The sequence below is a fragment of the Lissotriton helveticus genome, chromosome 5_1 (assembly GCF_964261635.1).
Source record: "Lissotriton helveticus chromosome 5_1, aLisHel1.1, whole genome shotgun sequence".
NCBI lineage: Eukaryota > Metazoa > Chordata > Amphibia > Caudata > Salamandridae > Lissotriton > Lissotriton helveticus.
Genome location: NC_136065.1, coordinates 1,649,267,113 through 1,649,288,058, shown reverse-complemented (window position 1 = coordinate 1,649,288,058; position 20,946 = coordinate 1,649,267,113). Strand labels below are relative to the sequence as shown.

General features: G+C 51.5%; 6 non-coding genes across 6 annotated transcripts; 1 reads left to right on the top strand and 5 right to left on the bottom strand.

Annotated features, from left to right (window-relative positions):
• Positions 1-5,595: 5,595 nt before the first annotated feature.
• Positions 5,596-5,677, bottom strand: TRNAS-GCU (transfer RNA serine (anticodon GCU)). The gene has a single exon. It is a non-coding gene; the product is annotated as a tRNA-Ser (tRNA).
• Positions 5,678-5,969: 292 nt separating this feature from the next.
• Positions 5,970-6,064, top strand: TRNAI-UAU (transfer RNA isoleucine (anticodon UAU)). The gene is made up of 2 exons: positions 5,970-6,007; positions 6,029-6,064. It is a non-coding gene; the product is annotated as a tRNA-Ile (tRNA).
• Positions 6,065-7,222: 1,158 nt separating this feature from the next.
• TRNAT-UGU (transfer RNA threonine (anticodon UGU)) lies at positions 7,223-7,294 on the bottom strand. The gene has a single exon. It is a non-coding gene; the product is annotated as a tRNA-Thr (tRNA).
• Positions 7,295-7,883: 589 nt separating this feature from the next.
• Positions 7,884-7,965, bottom strand: TRNAS-GCU (transfer RNA serine (anticodon GCU)). Its single transcript has one exon. It is a non-coding gene; the product is annotated as a tRNA-Ser (tRNA).
• Positions 7,966-10,170: 2,205 nt separating this feature from the next.
• TRNAS-GCU (transfer RNA serine (anticodon GCU)) lies at positions 10,171-10,252 on the bottom strand. The gene has a single exon. It is a non-coding gene; the product is annotated as a tRNA-Ser (tRNA).
• A 1,545-nt stretch (positions 10,253-11,797) lies between these two features.
• On the bottom strand, positions 11,798-11,869 carry TRNAT-UGU (transfer RNA threonine (anticodon UGU)). Its single transcript has one exon. It is a non-coding gene; the product is annotated as a tRNA-Thr (tRNA).
• Positions 11,870-20,946: the final 9,077 nt, after the last annotated feature.

Genomic DNA, 20,946 nt, shown 5'->3' with positions numbered 1-20,946 from the left:
GGATGCACTGCCATTTCGGTGTTACCCGTGGTCACCATGGTAGGCACAGAAAGTACCATCGAAAGTTGATAGGGCAGACATCCGAATGTATCGTCGCCGTCACGGGGACGTGCGATCGGCCCGAGGTTATCTATAGTCACCAAAGCGGCCGGGCGAGCCCGGATTGGTCTTGGTCTGATAAATGCACGCATCCCGGGAGGTCAGCGCTCGTCGGCATGTATTAGCTCTAGAATTACCACAGTTATCCAAGTAACAGATGGAGCGATCAAAGGAACCATAACTGATTTAATGAGCCATTCGCAGTTTCACTGTACCGGCCGTGTGTACTTACACGTGCATGGCTTAATCTTTGAGACAAGCATATGCTACTGGCAGGATCAACCAGGTAGCCGCACCTGACGACGGGGTGGGAGCCGCGTGCCCATCTCCCCGACCGGCAACCTTCGCGCACCCCTTCGGTCTCTCGGGAGCCTGCCAGGAGCCTGCCCCGCCTGGGCGGGAGGTCTCGCTGCAGGGGTGCGGAGCAGTGGCGCGGTCGCATGGGCACCGGCAGGCCCAGCCGTCTCCCCCGGGAGGGAGAGCGGGCCGAGGCGCAGCCTGAGTGAGAGGCAGGAGTGCCGGAGCCTGGCGGCGGCGGCACCCCTCGGAACGGTCGTTCCGAGCTGCTGTGGAAACGTGCTGGGCAGAGGGGGGTGGCGGTGAGGCGCGCGGGGCCTACGGACCTGCTGGGCAACAGCATCCGAGCCTGGCGCCACCCAACCCCTCCTGCTCGGGTCAGACCACTGGGGGGCACGGGCTGCCGGGGCCGCTCGGCCTTCGCTCTGCTGGGTGAAGGGCCTACCGCCAGGCGGAAGGCCCTCGAGTCGGACGGTCCATGTGGGGTGGAGGCTCTTTGCCTGAAACAACAGCCGAGGCTGGCCAAGCAGTCCATCCCTAAACGGACCGAGAGTGCCCAATCGATCAGAGAGTACAGCCGGGGGAAACAATCTCCTGGCATCCCCGGACCTCACGGAGGTCTGCCTGAGCAAACACCGAGGAAAAGGGACCATCGGGAAGGGGCCGAGAGGCAGGTGCGTACCCGGGCGGGCCCGGGTGCTGCCTGGCCCCATCTCAGCATGGCCAGACCTCGCAGAGGCCTGCCTGAGCAAACTCGGAGGAAAAGGCCCATCGGGAAGGGGCCAAGAGGCAGGAGGGTACCTGGGCCCCTGGGGGCCCCACGAGGTAGGCCCGGGTGCTGCCTGGCCCCATCTCGGCGTGGCCAGACCTCGCGGAGTCCTGCCTGAGCAAACTCGGAGAAAAAGGCCCATCGTAAAAGGGGGTGAGCGGCAGGTGCGTTCCTGGGCCCCTGGGGGCCCCAGCGGGCGGGCCCGGGTGCTGCCTGGCCCCGTCTCAGCATGGCCAGACCTCGCGTAGGCCTGCCTGAGAAAACTCGGAGGAAAAGGCCCATCGGGAAGGGGCCAAGAGGCAGAAGCGTACCCGGGCCCCTGGGGGCCCCGGCGGGCCGGCCCGGGTCCTGCCTTCCCCTGATTCAGAATCGCCAGACCACACGGAGGTCTGACTGACCCTCTCCCTAGTAATCCGGAGGAAAATTACCCTCCTTTCTTGTAATCCGTGCACTAGAGGTGACAGAGGGGACCCAAGGCGCGAAAGTACCCGACCTCCTGGAGCCCTCGCTGGGATCCGGGAGGCAAATGGCACCTCATCGGGACTTCCAGGGAAGTTCGGCCATCTGGTCGCCCCATTGGAAAGCATCGCGGGCGACCAGAGGGCCGGGATCGAAAGGACTCCCAGCTCCCCATCCATCCCAAGCCTTCGCGGTAGGGTTCCTGACTGCCTGCCCACGCAAGGCAGGGCTCTTGGACCCCGGCTGGGCCTCAGGCGCAGGTTGGCCCACTGGAGCTCTAGGGCCCGGACGACCTGGGGGAGGAATGCCCGGGACCCGTGGAGCCCGTCCTGGGTACTTTGACATGCCGTCGGCCTGGAGGTGGGTGCCCCGGACGCCCGGGGGAAGCTGCCCGAGACCCATGGAGCCCGTCCTGGGTACTTTGACATTCCGTCGGCCTGGAGGATGGAGCCCCGGACGCCCGGGGGGAGGTCTGCCCGGGACCCATGGAGCCCGTCCTGGGTACTTTGCCAATGCCGTTGGCCTCATGGAGATGGGTGCCCCGGACGCCCGAGGGAGGTCTGCTCGGGACCCATGGAGCCCGTCCTGGGTACTTTGCCAATGCCGTTGGCCTCCTGGAGATGGGTGTCCCGGACGCCCGGGGGAGGACTGTCCCGGACTCATGGAGCCCGTCCTGGGCACTTTGACATGCCGTCGGCCTGGCGGTGGGAGCCCCGGACGCCCGGGGGAGGGCTGCCCGGGACCCATGGAGCCCGACCCGGGCACTCTGTCATGCCGTCAGCCTGGATGGAGCCCCGGACGCCCGGGGGACAAATGCCCGGGATGCATGGAGCCCGTCCTGGGCCCTTTTCCGTGCCTTTGGCCTGGAGCCCCCCAGACACCCAGGGGAGGACCACCGTGAAAACCATGGAGCCCGACCTGGGCACTCTGCCATACCGTCAGCCTAGATGGAGCCCCGGACGCCCAGGGGACGAATGCCCTGGACGCATGGAGCCCGTCCTGGGCACTTTTCCATGCATTTGGCCTGGAGCCCCCAGACACCCAGGGGAGGACCACCGTGAAAACCATGGAGCCCGACCTGGGCACTCTTCCATACCGTCAGCCTAGATGGAGCCCCGGACGCCCGGGGGATGAATGCCCGGGACGCATGGAGCCTGTCCTGGGCACTTTTCCATTCCGTCAGCCTGGATGGAGCCCCGGACGCCCGGGGGACGACTGCCCAGGAGCCATGGAGCCCGTCCTGGGCAATTTGACATGCAGTTGGCCTGGAGGAAGGAAGCCCCGGGTGGCCTAGGGAGGTGTTGCCCAGGCTTAGCCCATCTGGTCCCCATGGCAGAGAACCACCAGCCTCGGAGGGGTGTCCGGGCGTTCCCTTCTCCCTAGTAATCCGGAGGAAAATTACCCCCTTTTCTTGTAATCTGTGCACGCGAGGTGACAGAGGGGACCCAAGGCGCGAATGTACCCGACCTCCTGGAGCCCTCGCTGGGATCCGGGCGGCGAATGGCACCTCATCGGGACTTCCAGGGAAGTTCGGCCATCTGGTCGCCCCATAGGAAAGCGTTGCGGGCGACCAGATGCCCGAGGGGATCCGGGCGACCAGATGGCCGAGGGAATCTGGGTGATCAGATGGCTGGACACGGAAGTGAAGCCGCCTGGACTCTCCCGACCCTGTCCCCATCCCCGTCCCGGGACGAATGCCCGGGACGCATGGAGCCCGTCCTGGGCACTTTTCCATGCCATTGGCCTGGAGCGCCCCGACACCCAGGGGAGGACCACCCTGAAAACCATGGAGCCCGACTCGGGCACTCTCCCATGCCGTCAGCCTGGATGGAGCCCCGGACGCCCGGGGGACGAATGCCCGGGACGCATGGAGGCCGTCCTGGGCACTTTTCCATGCCATTGGCCTGGAGCGCCCCGACACCCAGGGGAGGACCACCCTGAAAACCATGGAGCCCAACCCGGGCACTCTGCCATGCTGTCAGCCTGGATGGAGCCCCGGATGCCCGGGGGACGAAGGCCCGGGACGCATGGAGCCCGTCCCGGGCACTCTGCCATGCCGTCGGCCTGGATGGAGCCCCGGACGCCCGGGGGACGACTGCCCAAGAGCCATGGAGCCCGTCCTGGGCAATTTGACATGCAGTTGGCCTGGAGGAAGGAAGCCCCGGGTGGCCTAGGGAGGTGTTGCCCAGGCACAGCCCATCTGGTCCCCATGGCAGAGAACCACCAGCCCTGGAGGGGTGTCCGGGCGTACCCTGCCCCTAGTAATCCGGAGGGAAATTACCCCCCTTTCTTGCAATCTGTGCACGCGAGGTGACAGAGGGGACCCAAGGCGTGAAAGAACCCGACCTCATGGAGCCCTCGCTGGGATCCGGGAGGCGAATGGCACCTCATCGGGACTTCCAGGGAAGTTCGGCCATCTGGTCCCCCCCCCATAGGAAAGCGTTGCGGGCGACCAGATGGCCGAGGAAATCTGGGCGATCAGATGGCCGGGCATGGAGGTGAAGCCGCCTGGACTCTTCCCCACCCCGTCCCGTGCCCGTCCCGGGACGAATGCCCAGGACGCATGGAGCCCGTCCTGGGCACTTTTTCATGCCGTCGGCCTGGAGCGCCCCGACACCCTGGGGAGGACCACCCTGGAAACCATGGAGCCCGACCCGGGCACTCTGCCATGCCGTCGGCCTGGATGGAGCCCCGGACGCCCGGGGGACGAATGCCCGGGACGCATGGAGCCCGTCCTGGGCACTTTTCCATGCCGTCGGCCAGGAGCCCCCTGACTACCCAGGGGAGGACCACCGTGAAAACCATGGAGCCCGACCCAGGCACTCTGCCATACCGTCAGCCCGGATGTAGCCCCGGGCGCCCGGGGAACGAATGCCCGGGACGCATGGAGCCCGTCCCGGGCACTCTGCCATGCCGTCAGCCTGGATGGAGCCCCGGACGCCCGGGGGACGAATGCCCAAGAGCCATGGAGTCCGACCCGGGCACTCTGCCATGCCGTCAGCCTGGATGGAGCCCCGGGCGCCCGGGGGACGGAGGCCCGAGACGCATGGAGCCCGTCCTGGGCACGTTTCCATGCCGTCGGCCGGGATGGAGCCCCGGGCGCCCGGGGGACGACTGCCCAAGAGCCATGGAGCCCATCCCGGGCACTCTGCCATGCCGTCCCGACAAATTCGTACGGACTCCTAACCTTCCGACACGGTTCGGAATCGAGCCCTTTCTGACCCAGCAGTTTCAGGCGCCCGGGGGACGAATGCCCGGGACGCATGGAGCCCGACCCGGGCACTCTGCCATGCCGCCGGCCTGGATGGAGCCCCGGACGCCCGGGGGACGAATGCCCGGGACGCATGGAGCCCGTCCCGGGCACTCTGCCATGCCGTCGGCCTGGATGGAGCCCCGGACGCCCGGGGGACGACTGCCCAAGAGCCATGGAGCCCATCCCGGGCACTCTGCCATGCCGTCCCGACAAATTCGTACGGACTCCTAACCTTCCGACACGGATCGGAATCGAGCCCTTTCTGACCCAGCAGATTTCAGGTTCATTTGCTATATACTTTACGTACGAATTTATGGGGGCCGATTCCGATCCGGTACGTAAAAGCACATCCGACCGACATGTCGGACAACCACGTACACCCAGGGGATAGGACTGCCCGGGTCACATGGACCCCGTCCTGGGCACTCTGATCTGCCGCCGGCGCCGGGGATCGAACCGTGATCACCAGATGGGGATATCCCAAAAATCTGGCATGGATACGGCCCGCCAGGACAGGTTTGGGCACCCCTGTCCTGCCCATGACACTTCATGAAAGATCTAATTTCAATTAAGCACAAAACACTTCCCTTAATTTGACATAATTGCCAAAATGGAATAGTCAGTTGGGCCCTTCTAGTGGATTATGGCTGTGTCTTGAAAGAGAGTGTAATTGTACTACGAGACATGCCCACCTTCAAAAGAGTGTCTGATGGCGTTCCGACAAAGGTGGGATTCGAACCCACACGTGCAGAGCACAATGGATTAGCAGTCCATCGCCTTAACCACTCGGCCACCTCGTCTGCCTTAGGTGACTATGTTTCATTTTTTAGGAAATTCTTACTATGTGCTAATTACTAATAATCATAAGTTTCTCCTAGACTGTGACAGAACTGGCAAATGTATGTGGTGTTCAATAGACAGAGCACATGATATAGCAGAATTATCAAATCTGTTCCATTAGGACTGTAGTTTTTAATAGTCATGATAACATGCTAGCATGTGAGTCGATCTTGCACAGTGAATAAGGGAGCAGTGCCAGTATCTACTTGGTCAGCTCTAGATGGCTCAACTGGGGAGATATGAGAACAGTGAGCTCCAGTGGCGCAATCGGTTAGCGCACGGTACTTATACAGCAGTACTTGCATTGAGGCATGCCGAGGTTGTGAGTTCGAGCCTCACCTGAAGCAGTTTACTGTTTTTTCATAAACCATTTCACTAAAAGTAAAGATTAAACTCAGGGTAAAGACGGCCCTTGCTAGAGAGTCTTTACTTCTTTTCAGGATCTGCGTGTCCGACTCTTCCAGGTGCAAATATCACAATCCTATTCGATGCTCCTTATAAACATTCCATGATGTGCCATCTTGCATAGCATGCAAACACCACATCAGTGCATTTAAAAATACATTTGTAGAATAATAAATATGATGAAAACATTGTTGTCACGGGATAACCATATACTGAGGAGCTGCAAACAGTGCTGTATCAGCTACTTACAATACAATTTAACTGAAAGACATATCAAAAGAAGAGCGTCATCATATTAATGTTTCTTGTCAACATAAGAGTTGCACCATAGCAGCTTATGGTGCTTTCTGCTCAGATTGTGCCTCCAATCCCACATTGATTTTTTAATTCTTTGCAGTTTAAAAAACACAATTCATGCTCAAAGTTAACTTTTTAAAACCATTCAACCTATTACATTTATTTCTCTAACTTGTGAATGTGGTCCATGTTCTCTTTTCCTCATCCCCATCACGATACTCCTTTTCCCGAAATCAGGTTCACTTCATTATCCAGCCCACCCATTTAAGATCACCAAATCTATGAAGCGATTCTGCTTTTTCTCACATTCTCTCTATGTACAAGATACCTTGTATCATTTGAATGGACAGCAGGAGAGTCGGATATTTATGGTTAGTGGGGGTGGGGTTTTGAAGATTAACCTCATTTGACTAAGAGCCGGGGCATCTGGGAGGAAAAGTATTTTAAGGGGGATGAAGTTCACATCTCCTTGGTGAAATTTCTAGATCCTTATTTCATCCTTTCTGTGGATGCAGACTCAGTCGGAACAGAGGTCATAGTCCTCGCTCTGACTTTCAAAGAAACTTCAAATATGCATGGCTTATTTGGCTTTGCCCGGCAGGGCTTGCCCGGCGGGGTGAGAATGGCGTTTGTCAGGCGATCGGAAGGGGTGAGGCAATAGTTTATGGTTCAATGGTTTTCATGAAGTGTTCTTGATACGATGAAAGCAGGAAAGTGAAGCTTGTCAATAAGCAAACTTAAGACAAGGTGTGACTCCTAGAAAGAATGACTTGGAAACAACATACAGAAACTCACATATAAAAAGGCCCTGATGAGGCTTGAACTCATGACCCCTGGTTTACAAGACCAGTGCTCTGCCACTGAGCTACAAGGCCAGCCTGCCTGCAGTATGTAAATCGATTCATGTATTCTTACTGCGGTATGAAGATATCTATGATTTTGAGACTCTGTATGGAAATGCAGTTGCATTTGAATGTCTACATGCGTGCACAAATTGAAGAGCATGCTTAAGACACTTTTCTTGGAAGTAGGAAAAACTCCATTTTGATTTGAGAACATAAGAGTATTCACATTTATGACCATACTGATAGCTCTAGTTAGTATGTCCACAATCAGTGACAGATAGAGAACTCACTTATTAGAAGTGATCTGTCTCTGTGGGGCAGACATATGTCAACAATCATACACTTGAGATGGCTGAAACTTTAGGAGTAAGAGCTGCTTTCTTATCAGTCTATCTATCCAAACTGGTTAGAAGGCCAGGAGTGAGGGAAAGGCAATCCTCTGGACACTTCATGAAAGATCTAATTTCAATTAAGCACAAAACACTTCCCTTAATTTGACATAATTGCCAAAATGGAATAGTCAGTTGGGCCCTTCTAGTGGATTATGGCTGTGTCTTGAAAGAGAATGTAATTGTACCACGAGACATGCCCACCTTCAAAGGAGTGTCTGACGGCGTTCCGACAAAGGTGGGATTCGAACCCACGCGTGCAGAGCACAATGGATTAGCAGTCCATCGCCTTAACCACTCGGCCACCTCGTCTGCCTTAGGTGACTGTGTTTCATTTTTTAGAAAATTCTTACTATGTGCTAATTACAAATAATCATAAGTTTCTCCTAGACTGTGTCAGAACTGGCAAATGTATGTGGTGTTCAATAGACAGAGCACATGATATAGCAGAATTATCAAATCTGTTCCATTAGGACTGTAGTTTTTAATAGTCATGATAACATGCTAGCATGTGAGTCGATCTTGCACAGTGAATAAGGGAGCAGTGCCAGTATCTACTTGGTCAGCTCTAGATGGCTCAACTGGGGAGATATGAGAACAGTGAGCAACAGTGGCGCAATCGGTTAGCGCGCTGTACTTATACAGCATTACTTGCATTGAGGCATGCCGAGGTTGTGAGTTCGAGCCTCACCTGGAGCAGCTTACTGGTTTTTCATAAACCATTTCACTAAAAGTAAAGATTAAACTCAGGGTAAAGACGGCCCTTGCTAGAGAGTCTTTACTTCTTTTCAGGATCTGCGTGTCCGACTCTTACAGGTGCAAATATCACAATCCTATTCGATGCTCCTTATAAACATTCCATGATGTGCCGTCTTGCATAGCATGCAAACACCACATCAGTGCTTTTAAAAATACATTTGTAGAATAATAAATATGATGAAAACATTGTTGTCACGGGATAACCATATACTGAGGAGCTGCAAACAGTGCTGTATCAGCTACTTACAATACAATTTAACTGAAAGACATATCAAAAGAAGAGCGTCATCATATTAATGTTTCTAGTCAACATAAGAGTTGCACCATAGCAGCTTATGGTGCTTTCTGCTCAGATTGTGCCTCCAATCCCACATTGATTTTTTAATTCTTTGCAGTTTAAAAAACACAATTCATGCTCAAAGTTAACTTTTTAAAACCATTCAACCTATTACATTTATTGCTCTAACTTGTGAATGTGGTCCATGTTCTCTTTTCCTCATCCCCATCACGATACTCCTTTTCCCGAAATCAGGTTCACTTCTTTATCCAGCCGACCCTTCCAAGGTCACCAAATCTATGAAGCGATTCTGCTTTTTCTCACATTCTCTCTATGTACAAGATACCTTGTATCATTTGAATGGACAGCAGGAGAGTCGGATATTTATGGTTAGTGGGGGTGGGGTTTTGAAGATTAACCTCATTTGACTAAGAGCCGGGGCATCTGGGAGGAAAATTATTTTAAGGGGGATGAAGTTCACATCTCCTTGGTGAAATTTCTAGATCCTTATTTCATCCTTTCTGTGGATGCAGACTCAGTCGGAACAGAGGTCATAGTCCTCGCTCTGACTTTCAAAGGAACTTCAAATATGCATGGCTTATTTGGCTTTGCCCGGCAGGGCTTGCCCGGGGGGTGAGAATGGCGTTTGTCAGGCGATCGGAAGGAGTGAGGCAATAGTTTATGGTTCAATGGTGTTCATGAAGTCTTCTTGATACGATGAAAGCAGGAAAGGGAAGCTTGTCAATAAGCAAACTTATGACAAGGTGTGACTCCTAGAAAGAATGACTTGAAAACAACATACAGAAACTCACATATAAAAAGGCCCTGATGTGGCTTGAACTCATGACCCCTGGTTTACAAGACCAGTATTCTGCCACTGAGCTACAAGGCCAGCCTGCTTGCAGTATGTAAATTGCTTCATGTATTCTTACTGCGGTATGAAGATATCTATGAATTTGAGACTCTGTATGGAAATGCAGTTGCATTTGAATGTCTACATGCGTGCACAAATTGAAGAGCATGCTTAAGACACTTTTCTTGGAAGTAGGAAAAACTCCATTTTGATTTGAGAACATAAGAGTATTCACATTTATGACCATACTGATAGCTCTAGTTAGTATGTCCGCAATCAGTGCCAGATAGAGAACTCACTTATTAGAAGTGATCTGTCTCTGTGGGGCAGACATATGTCAACAGTCATACACTTGAGATGGCTGAAACTTTAGGAGTAAGAGCTGCTTTCTTATCAGTCTATCTATCCAAACTTGTTAGAAGGCCAGGAGTGAGGGAAAGGCAATCCTCTGGGCACTTCATGAAAGATCTAATTTCAATTAAGCACAAAACACTTCCCTTAATTTGACATAATTGCCAAAATGGAATAGTCAGTTGGGCCCTTCTAGTGGATTATGGCTGTGTCTTGAAAGAGAGTGTAATTGTACTACGAGACTTGGCCACCTTCAAAAGAGTGTCTGATGGCGTTCCGACGAAGGTGGGATTCGAACCCACACGTGCAGAGCACAATGGATTAGCAGTCCATCGCCTTAACCACTCGGCCACCTCGTCTGCCTTAGGTGACTGTGTTTCATTTTTTAGGAAATTCTTACTATGTGCTAATTACTAATAATCATAAGTTTCTCCTAGACTGTGTCAGAACTGGCAAATGTATGTGGTGTTCAATAGACAGAGCACATGACATAGCAGAATTATCAAATCTGTTCCATTAGGACTGTAGTTTTTAATAGTCATGATAACATGCTAGCATGTGAGTCGATCTTGCACAGTGAATAAGGGAGCAGTGCCAGTATCTACTTGGTCAGCTCTAGATGGCTCAACTGGGGAGATATGAGAACAGTGAGCTCCAGTGGCGCAATCGGTTAGCTCGCGGTACTTATACAGCAGTGCTTGCATTGAGGCATGCCGAGGTTGTGAGTGCGAGCCTCACCTGGAGCAGCTTACTGGTTTTTCATAAACCATTTCACTAAAAGTAAAGATTAAACTCAGGGTAAAGACGGCCCTTGCTAGAGAGTCTTTACTTCTTTTCAGGATCTGCGTGTCCGACTCTTCCAGGTGCAAATATCACAATCCTATTCGATGCTCCTTATAAACATTCCATGATGTGCCGTCTTGCATAGCATGCAAACACCACATCAGTGCATTTAAAAATACATTTGTAGAATAATAAATATGATGAAAACATTGTTGTCACGGGATAACCATATACTGAGGAGCTGCAAACAGTGCTGTATCAGCTACTTACAATACAATTTAACTGAAAGACATATCAAAAGAAGAGCGTCATCATATTAATGTTTCTAGTCAACATAAGAGTTGCACCATAGCAGCTTATGGTGCTTTCTGCTCAGATTGTGCCTCCAATCCCACATTGATTTTTTAATTCTTTGCAGTTTAAAAAACACAATTCATGCTCAAAGTTAACTTTTTAAAACCATTCAACCTATTACATTTATTGCGCTAACTTGTGAATGTGGTCCATGTTCTCTTTTCCTCATCCCCATCACGATACTCCTTTTCCCGAAATCAGGTTCACTTCTTTATCCAGCCGACCCTTCCAAGGTCACCAAATCTATGAAGCGATTCTGCTTTTTCTCACATTCTCTCTATGTACAAGATACCTTGTATCATTTGAATGGACAGCAGGAGAGTCGGATATTTATGGTTAGTGGGGTTGGGGTTTTGAAGATTAACCTCATTTGACTAAGAGCCGGGGCATCTGGGAGGAAAAGTATTTTAAGGGGGATGAAGTTCACATCTCCTTGGTGAAATTTCTAGATCCTTATTTCATCCTTTCTGTGGATGCAGACTCAGTCGGAACAGAGGTCATAGTCCTCGCTCTGACTTTCAAAGGAACTTCAAATATGCATGGCTTATTTGGCTTTGCCCGGCAGGGCTTGCCCGGCGGGGTGAGAATGGCGTTTGTCAGGCGATCGGAAGGGGTGAGGCAATAGTTTATGGTTCAATGGTGTTCATGAAGTCTTCTTGATACGATGAAAGCAGGAAAGGGAAGCTTGTCAATAAGCAAACTTAAGACAAGGTGTGACTCCTAGAAAGAATGACTTGGAAACAACATACAGAAACTCACATATAAAAAGGCCCTGATGAGGCTTGAACTCATGACCCCTGGTTTACAAGACCAGTGCTCTGCCACTGAGCTACAAGGCCAGCCTGCCTGCAGTATGTAAATCGCTTCATGTATTCTTACTGCGGTATGAAGATATCTATGAATTTGAGACTCTGTATGGAAATGCAGTTGCATTTGAATGTCTACATGCGTGCACAAATTGAAGAGCATGCTTAAGACACTTTTCATGGAAGTAGGAAAAACTCCATTTTGATTTGAGAACATAAGAGTATTCACATTTATGACCATACTGATAGCTCTAGTTAGTATGTCCGCAATCAGTGACAGATAGAGAACTCACTTATTAGAAGTGATCTGTCTCTGTGGGGCAGACATATGTCAACAGTCATTGTAGGAGAGTAGGGTCTGCAATCCTATGATCACCAAGATTTTTGCTTTTTGCTGCACTGGTTTACGACTTTCCCTGGCTGTGGGCCTGCTAATCAGACCCACAGCCTAGCTGTTCTCTCTACCCAAATTGTACTCAGGTACTGAATTGGCACTGGGCCCTCTCTAAGTCCCTGTACCCAGGGCTGAGGTGTACCCAGAAGTCTCCCAGGGGCTGAAGCACGTATTGTGCCACCCCTGGGCTGACTAACTAAACTGACACAACTGGCTGCACGACAGCTGGGGCAAGGTGGTGTAATCACCCTTTGCTTTAGATATAGTATACCTATATCTAACCCTAAAATGGACACACAGATCTCCTATCAGTCACTCCTATGGCAGGCCTTAACAATCCTGAAGGCAGAGTGCTTGGAATCGTGTGAGATGGTGCTCTGGCATGAGCTGAGCCTGTCTGCGGCTTTCGGGACCCATCCCTTAGCCGTTTCCATGATATCGCATACCATATACTCTTAAGTGCATTATAATCCTCGCGGTTATATGCCAACTCTGGTATCGCTTTATCAAAACATGTCGAGTAAGGTGTCATACGAATTGGAATACTAACCCCTCGCCAATTCTGGCGACGGGGTTAGCATTCCACCCTTCTAGAGGGACACGACATGCATGTAACCTATAACCCGGTTAAAAGTCAAACAGAGCCTCAGCTCCACAAAATGGATGCTGCCACCGAGACACAAGTCTGCCCTCCTGCTGCTGGGAGTCCTCCCAGAGCAGGAGATAAGGACAAAGGGTTTCCTGCCAGGGGCGGTGCCAGCACCGTCCCAGACAGGATTTTGTGTATTCTAGGTAGGCAGGGCTTCAGAGGAAGGTGACTGCACGTGGCACCCCGGTGCTCACTGTGCATAGGCCGGCCTGAACCAGTTCCAGGGGCACACCAGACCCTGGCCTGGGGAAAGCCCGCCAAAGGAGAGGGGTGTAACCACCCCCCTCCTGGTCCCACCCATAGGCAGGACTTAGTCGCGTGCCAGCCCCCTTTTCCAAGATAAAGGTAGGGACTGGCCCCCTTCCAAATCAGATCATCTTTAAAATCAAGACACGACTTTATACGAAAGGACATCAAGATTTCTTCTTCAAGATTCTCCCTTGTGGCTAAGGAGTAGTCACCCTGCATCCGCAGGCACCATCGCAAGAACACTGCGGTCTGCTGTAAGTCCTTCCTCCGGAATCCAACTGCCCAGCTCGACAAGACCTGGCTTCCCTGGCACCTCCGACCTCTACTCACCTCTACAGCCAAGCTGAGAACCGTGAGTGCGACGAGACCTCAAGGGACCGACTATTGCCAAGACTGCACGACTTCTGCACAGCAAGCCCACCGAGTCATCCTCTGGTGAGTGCTTTGGGGTCCGAGAAGCCCCGACCCTGAGCAGCTCCAGCACCGAAGAGCAGCCCCCCAGCATCTCCACGATCGGCGTGGGGCCCTTCTGCTTTTTGCTGCTCACCGCGTTGTTTGGCTACTAGCCCGCTGGCTTGTGGCCTTCTGAACGACGCCCGACAACATCACTGCTGCTGGTCTGGTTGCTCCAGACTGGCCCTTGCTCCCTTCCAAAAGAGGAGCACCCCGGACCCTCCTGGTCCACTCAAGACGCCATTTTGAGTCCACCGCGTGGGCTTGAATTAGCCAAGGCTTGTTGCCCAATCCTGGGTACTTCGACACCGACAGCTTCATCCATCGTGGGACAGCTCGCCTCTCCATCCTGGTCGCCGACAACGCCTCTTGGTCCGTGAGATCTGCAGAGCACAGCGTCTCCCACTCACCTAGTCGAGGTGACTACCATCCGGTGCCCTCCTGGTGCCCACTGACTACTGGCTAGTAGTCACGAACTTGGTCCCCTCTGCTTTCAGGTGTCATCCATCTTCGATCCAGGCTTGGATCACTCGAACAATCTTCACTGGTCGCCTGCCAGCAACTCCTTTCTTCCAGGCTCCTGGTCCGTCAACGAGGATTCCCGACGTCTTTTGAGACCTATGCAGCTGCAGCCCCTGGGCTAGGTAACTTCGGCATTTCGGTGCCCCAGCATAGCCTCACTATCCAAGGGTCAGGATCCACTGTCGTTTTCTCCCTACCAGGTCGGGTTCGCCCGTAAACACTAACTTTAACTTTACTAGCTACCATAGACTTTGTCCCGCATCCCGCGTGAGAGTGCACACTCTGCACCCGAGTCCCCTGGGCCTCCTAGAAGTAATCTAACGATTCCCTAGTCAAGTCCTAGCGATTCCAAAGCCTATTAGTACTGTACTTACCTGCTAGTAATTTCGCATTCCACTTTTAGAGTATATGGTTTTTCGTGCCCCTCGGGCATTTGTGTATACTGTGCTAACTTAAGTATTTTCGTAAGAGTTTTGTTGTGTGCTTAGCACCCTGTCCTCATAAAGAGTACAGGGTTGTTGTGATTCTAATAAATACATTGTTTATTTTCATAACACTTGTGTGGTGTCCTTTCACTGGGTGTTCAAGGGGTAATGTGATGGTAAAACAGCTGGCTTAACACGCCCTCTAGAGTCTTAGCCTTAGACTGCTCGTATCCATGCTACTAGGATAGCTGGTCTATAAGGTTGACTTACAACCAATCATCAATAAGGGTTGTTTGGACTGATATATAGTAATCACTAGAATAGTGAGCACTGCACATCAGGCCAACTTCTCACATTGGTGGCAGCGGTGGGATTTGAGCTTGCTGTTGTTTTACCACACATATCCTAAGAATATCTTGTGAAAGATCACATAAGTACTAAAGGTACATATAACTTAGCTTAGAATACTCTGAGTTCTACTGAACCAGCTGTTGTAGCTCCTAGGGCCTAGCACACCCTAAACTACAACTCTAGCAAGGGATCAGTAGGCAAACATATAGTGTAGGTAAGTGCACCACTTACACCTCACTAGAAAAGCATGTCTACCCAAGGAGAGTCTACTGAGACCCCCCTTGTGGTTATTGACCCTCCACAGGTCACTTCAAGATATGCAGCTCTCAGTTTCCAGGAGATGAGACAAATCTGTGTCTCCAGGAAACTGAAGCAGGGGTCTAACCCCACCATTCCCTTTCTGATAGGTCTCTTAGAGACATATGATGCCAGAAAGATTTCTCAGTTACATGAGAATATGCCAGCCTTAGAGGGAACCTCTGAGGATCCAGACCTCCCCAACACTGCTACTGCAGTTGAGGAGGGGGATCAAGAGGAACTCTCTGGGGATGAGGTAGACAAAGGTCTTGAGGTAGTCAGAAGGCTAACCAGGGCCAACTTAGACTTACTTGTGCTAGGATCTGGGGGACCCCCAGTACTAACCCTAAGTGGGCCTAACCTTGGAGTTAGGAGAGATAGATCTCTTTCTAGGGACTCCAATAGATCTCTGCACTCTAATGCCTCTTCCCAGAGGAGAAGGAATCCTCCACAGAGGAGATTTACTTCCCCTCAGAGAGTGGAGCATGAGGCTAGGATGAGACAAGCTGAACTGAGGATTGAAAGGGAAGAACTTGCCCTGGCCAAAGAGAAGCTTGCCTTTGCTAGAGAGCAGCAGATGAGTGGTCTAGCTCCCACTGGTGGCAGCAATCTCCCAAGAGATAGAGAGAAGGGTTTAGATACTAAACACCTGACTAAGATAGTGCCCCCCTTTAAGCAAGGGGATGACATCCAGAAATGGATGGCTGCTCTGGAGAGGGCCTGCACTGTGCAGTGCATTCCCCAGAGTCAGTGGGCAGCTATACTGTGGCTCTCCTTTGATGGTAAAGGTAGAGATAAGCTCCTCACTACAAGAGTGGAGGATGCTAACAATTACCAGGTCCTGAAGAGTACACTGGTTGATGGGTTTGGTTTAACCACTGAGCAGTACAGGTTGCTGTTCAGAGACACCCAGAAAACTCAGTCTCAGGACTGGTCTGACTTTGTGGATTGTGCCACTAAGGCTTTGGAGGGCTGGTTGCTGGGTAGCAAGGTTACAGATTACACAGGATTGTATAATCTTATGATGAGAGAACACATTTTAAACAATTGTCAGAACCAGTTGTTGCACCAGCACCTTGTTGATTCATATCTGACCTCTCCCCAAGAATTGGGAAAGAAGGCAGACAAATGGTTCAGGACAAGGATCAAGCAGAACCAGAACCAGAACCAGGGTGGTCAGAAGAAAGCAGACCAGAAGGGTAATGTTAAGAGTGAACCAAATGACCAGAAGTCTTCACCAGGTCCCCAACAAACCAAAGAGGGTGGGGGTCAGGCTTCCCAGAAGAAGAAGACTCAAGAAGGCCAGTCAAAGAGGTGGTGCCAGTACTGCAAAAGTAAGTCTCACTGGTTTAGTGAGTGCACCAAAAGAGGAGGACAAACTCCTGCCACTACAGCCCCTAAGGCAACTGCACCCCCTAGTACAGTCAGTAGTGGTAGTGTACCTCCCAAGGCATTAGTTGGGTTAACCTTGGGAACTGAGGGGTCTGACAACTTAGTTGGCACACTCACTCAGGCTGTCCTTGTCTGTACAGGGGATATGGATATGTCCCCTGACATAAGTCCCAATACTTTGGGCAAATACAGGCAGACACCTTTGATTAATGGCAAGATGGCTCAGGCCTATAGGGACACTTGTGCCAGTGTCACCATGGTGACACCTAACTTTGTGGACCCTGGACAGATCATGCCAGGTACTGATTTCCTGGTGACCAATGCCAGCAATGTCACTACTAGTCATAGTGTGGCAATTGTGGCTTTCTCCTGGGGTGGAGTGAAGGGACAAAAGAAAGTTGTAGTCAGTTCAGACCTCCCAGTTGATTGTTTGTTGGGCAATGATTTGGAGTCATCACAATGGTCAGAAGTGGAGCAGAGGACTCACATGGAAATGTTAGGCTTGCCAGCACATGTGCTTGCTGTGACTAGGTCACAGGCCAGAAGATGCCCCACTGAACAGGTGCTGGATCCTGAAAGTATGGACCAGAAACCTTCCAAGAAGAAGAGCAGTAAGGGTAAGGCTTTGCCTTCCCCCTTGCCCCAGGTTGAGGATCAAGTCTCTGAGGAGGCTGATCTGAGAGAACTGAGGGAAACTGAGCCTAAAGAGCTTCAACTTGATCAAGTTGAGTTTCTGGGCTCAGGGGGACCCTCCAGAGCAGACCTGGGGAAGGCACAGTTAGACTGCCCTTCCCTTGAACCCCTCAGACAGCAGGCTGCTGCTGAGGCTGCAGGGAATGCCACAGGTGCCCACAGGGTATACTGGGAAGATGGACTCCTGTACTCTGAGTCAAGAGACCCCAAGCCTGGTGCAACCAGGAGGCTGGTCATCCCCTTGTCTCTGAGGGGTTTCCTACTCACCTTGGCCCATGAGATTCCCCTTGCAGGTCATTTAGGTCAGACAAAGACTTGGGACAGGCTTGTCTCACACTTTCACTGGCCCCATATGAATGAGAATACCAAGGAGTTTTGTCGCTCCTGTGTCACTTGCCAAGCCAGTGGTAAGTCAGGTGGCACAACAAAGGCCCCCCTCATACCACTACCTGTGGTGGGGGTTCCCTTTGAAAGAGTGGGGATTGACATTGTTGGTCCAATGGAACGCCAGACAGCATCAGGGCACAAGTTTATACTGGTGGTGGTGGACCATGCCACCAGGTATCCTGAAGCTATTCCCCTGAGGACCACCACAGCTCCTGTGGTGGCAAGAGCCCTAGTTGGAGTGTTCTCCAGAGTGGGTTTTCCAAAGGAGGTCGTTTCTGACAGAGGTACAAACTTCATGTCAGGATATCTGACTGCAATGTGGAAGGAGTGTGGTGTGAACTACAAGTTCACCACACCCTACCACCCACAATGCAATGGGCTTGTTGAGAGATTCAACAGGACCCTCAAAGGGATGATTCATGGACTACCTGAAACTCTTAGGAGAAGATGGGATGTCCTGATCCCCTGCCTCTTGTTTGCTTACAGAGAGGTCCCACAGAAGGGGGTTGGCTACAGCCCTTTTGAGCTTCTGTATGGGCATCCTGTAAGAGGACCCCTGTGTTTGGTGAAGGAAGGATGGGAGAGACCTCTCAAAAAGCCTGCAACCAACATAGTGGACTATGTACTTGGTCTCCGCTCCAGGATGGTAGAGTATATGGAGAAGGCATCTAAAAACCTGGAGGCCAGCCAAGAACTCCAAAAAGCTTGGCATGACCAAAAGGCTGTCCTGACTGTGTACCAGCCTGGACAGAAGGTGTGGGTGCTGGAGCCAGTGGCCCCAGCAGCTCTGAAAGACAAATGGTCTGGGCCCCACACCATCATTGAGCAAAAGGGAGAGGTTACCTACTTGGTGGACCTTGGAACTCCCAGGTGCCCTCTCAGAGTGCTCCATGTCAACAGGCTCAAAGCATATGTCGACAGGAAGGACATGAGCTTGCTCATGGCCACAGATGAGGGACAGGAGGAAGAGAGTGACCCTCTCCCAGACCTGCTCACTCAGAATCCTGATGATGGATCAGTAGATGGTGTTGTCTTTTGTGGCAGCCTCACTGAGCATCAGCAACAGGATTGCAGGCAAGTTCTGCAATCCTTCAGACATATGTTCTCTCTGACACCCAGCCAAACTGATTGGTGTACCCATGATGTTGACACTGGAGACAGTCTGCCTGTCAAGAGTAAAATCTACAGGCAGCCTGATCATGTTAGAGACTGCATCAAAATAGAAGTGCAGAAAATGTTGGAGCTGGGAGTCATTGAGCCCTCAGATAGCCCTTGGGCTAGCCCAGTAGTTCTAGTGCCAAAGCCTCACACCCAGGGTGGTAAGAAAGAGATGAGGTTTTGCGTAGACTACAGAGGCCTCAATGCAGTCACTAAGACTGATGCCCACCCAATACCAAGAGCAGATGAACTTATAGATAAATTGGCTTCTGCCAACTTCTTAAGTACATTTGATTTGACAGCTGGGTATTGGCAAATCAGGTTAGCTGAGGAGGCCAAACCCAAGACAGCATTTTCTACCCCTGGTGGGCATTATCAATTTGTGGTAATGCCCTTTGGATTAAAAAATGCACCTGCCACCTTCCAAAGGTTGGTGAATCAAGTCCTCACTGGGCTGGATGACTTCTGTGCAGCATATCTTGACGATATTGCTGTCTTTAGCTCCACCTGGGAGGATCACCTGGTCCACCTGAGGAAAGTGTTAGAGGCTCTGCAAAAGGCAGGCCTCACTATCAAGGCCACAAAGTTCCAGATAGGGCAGACACAGGTTGTATACCTGGGCCACCTTGTAGGTGGGGGCCAGGTTCAGCCATTGGAGAGTAAAATACAGGCCATCAAGGACTGGGCTCCTCCAATCACCCAGACTCAGGTTCGAGCTTTCTTGGGCCTGACTGGTTATTACAGAAAGTTTGTCAGAAATTATGGGTCCATAGTGACCCCTCTTAATGACCTGACAAGTAAGAAAATGCCAAAGAAAGTTCAGTGGACAGCAAGCTGTCAGAAAGCATTCAATGACCTAAAGCAGGCCATGTGCACAGCACCTATCCTTAAGAGTCCAGATTACTCCAAGCCATTCATTGTCCAAACAGATGCTTCTGAGTTGGGTGTGGGAGCTGTTCTGTCTCAGCTGAATTTTGATGGTAATGATCAGCCTATTGCTTTCATTAGTAGGAGGCTGACCCCCAGAGAGAAAAATTGGTCAGCTATTGAGAGGGAGGCCTTTGCTGTGGTTTGGGCCCTGAAGAAGCTGAGGGCCTACTTGTTTGGCAGTCACTTCACCATTCAGACCGACCATAAGCCCCTCTTGTGGCTAAATCAGATGAAGGGTGAAAACCCCAAACTGCTTAGGTGGTCCATTTCCCTACAGGGGATGGATTTTACAGTGGAGCATAGACCTGGGACTGATCACAGCAATGCTGATGGGCTCTCCAGGTATTTCCACTTAAAGCAAGAAGACTCACCTGGTCAAGGTTAGTTTATTGTCCCAAAGTTTGGGGGGGTTCATGTAGGAGAGTAGGGTCTGCAATCCTATGATCACCCAGATTTTTGCTTTTTGCTGCACTGGTTTACGACTTTCCCTGGCTGTGGGCCTGCTAATCAGACCCACAGCCTAGCTGTTCTCTCTACCCAAATTGTACTCAGGTACTGAATTGGCACTGGGCCCTCTCTAAGTCCCTGTACCCAGGGCTGAGGTGTACCCAGAAGTCTCCCAGGGGCTGAAGCACGTATTGTGCCACCCCTGGGCTGACTAACTAAACTGACACAACTGGCTGCACGGCAGCTGGGGCAAGGTGGTGTAATCACCCTTTGCTTTAGATATAGTATACCTATATCTAACCCTAAAATGGACACACAGATCTCCTATCAGTCACTCCTATGGCAGGCCTTAACAATCCTGAAGGCAGAGTGCTTGGAATCGTGTGATATGGTGCTCTGGCATGAGCTGAGCCTGTCTGCGGCTTTCGGGACCCATCCCTTAGCCGTTTCCATGATATCGCATACCATATACTCTTAAGTGCATTATAATCCTCGCGGTTATATGCCAACTCTGGTATCGCTTTATCAAAACATGTCGAGTAAGGTGTCATACGAATTGGAATACTAACCCCTCGCCAATTCTGGCGACGGGGTTAGCATTCCACCCTTCTAGAGGGACACGACATGCATGTAACCTATAACCCGGTTAAAAGTCAAACAGAGCCTCAGCTCCACAAAATGGATGCTGCCACCGAGACACAAGTCTGCCCTCCTGCTGCTGGGAGTCCTCCCAGAGCAGGAGATAAGGACAAAGGGTTTCCTG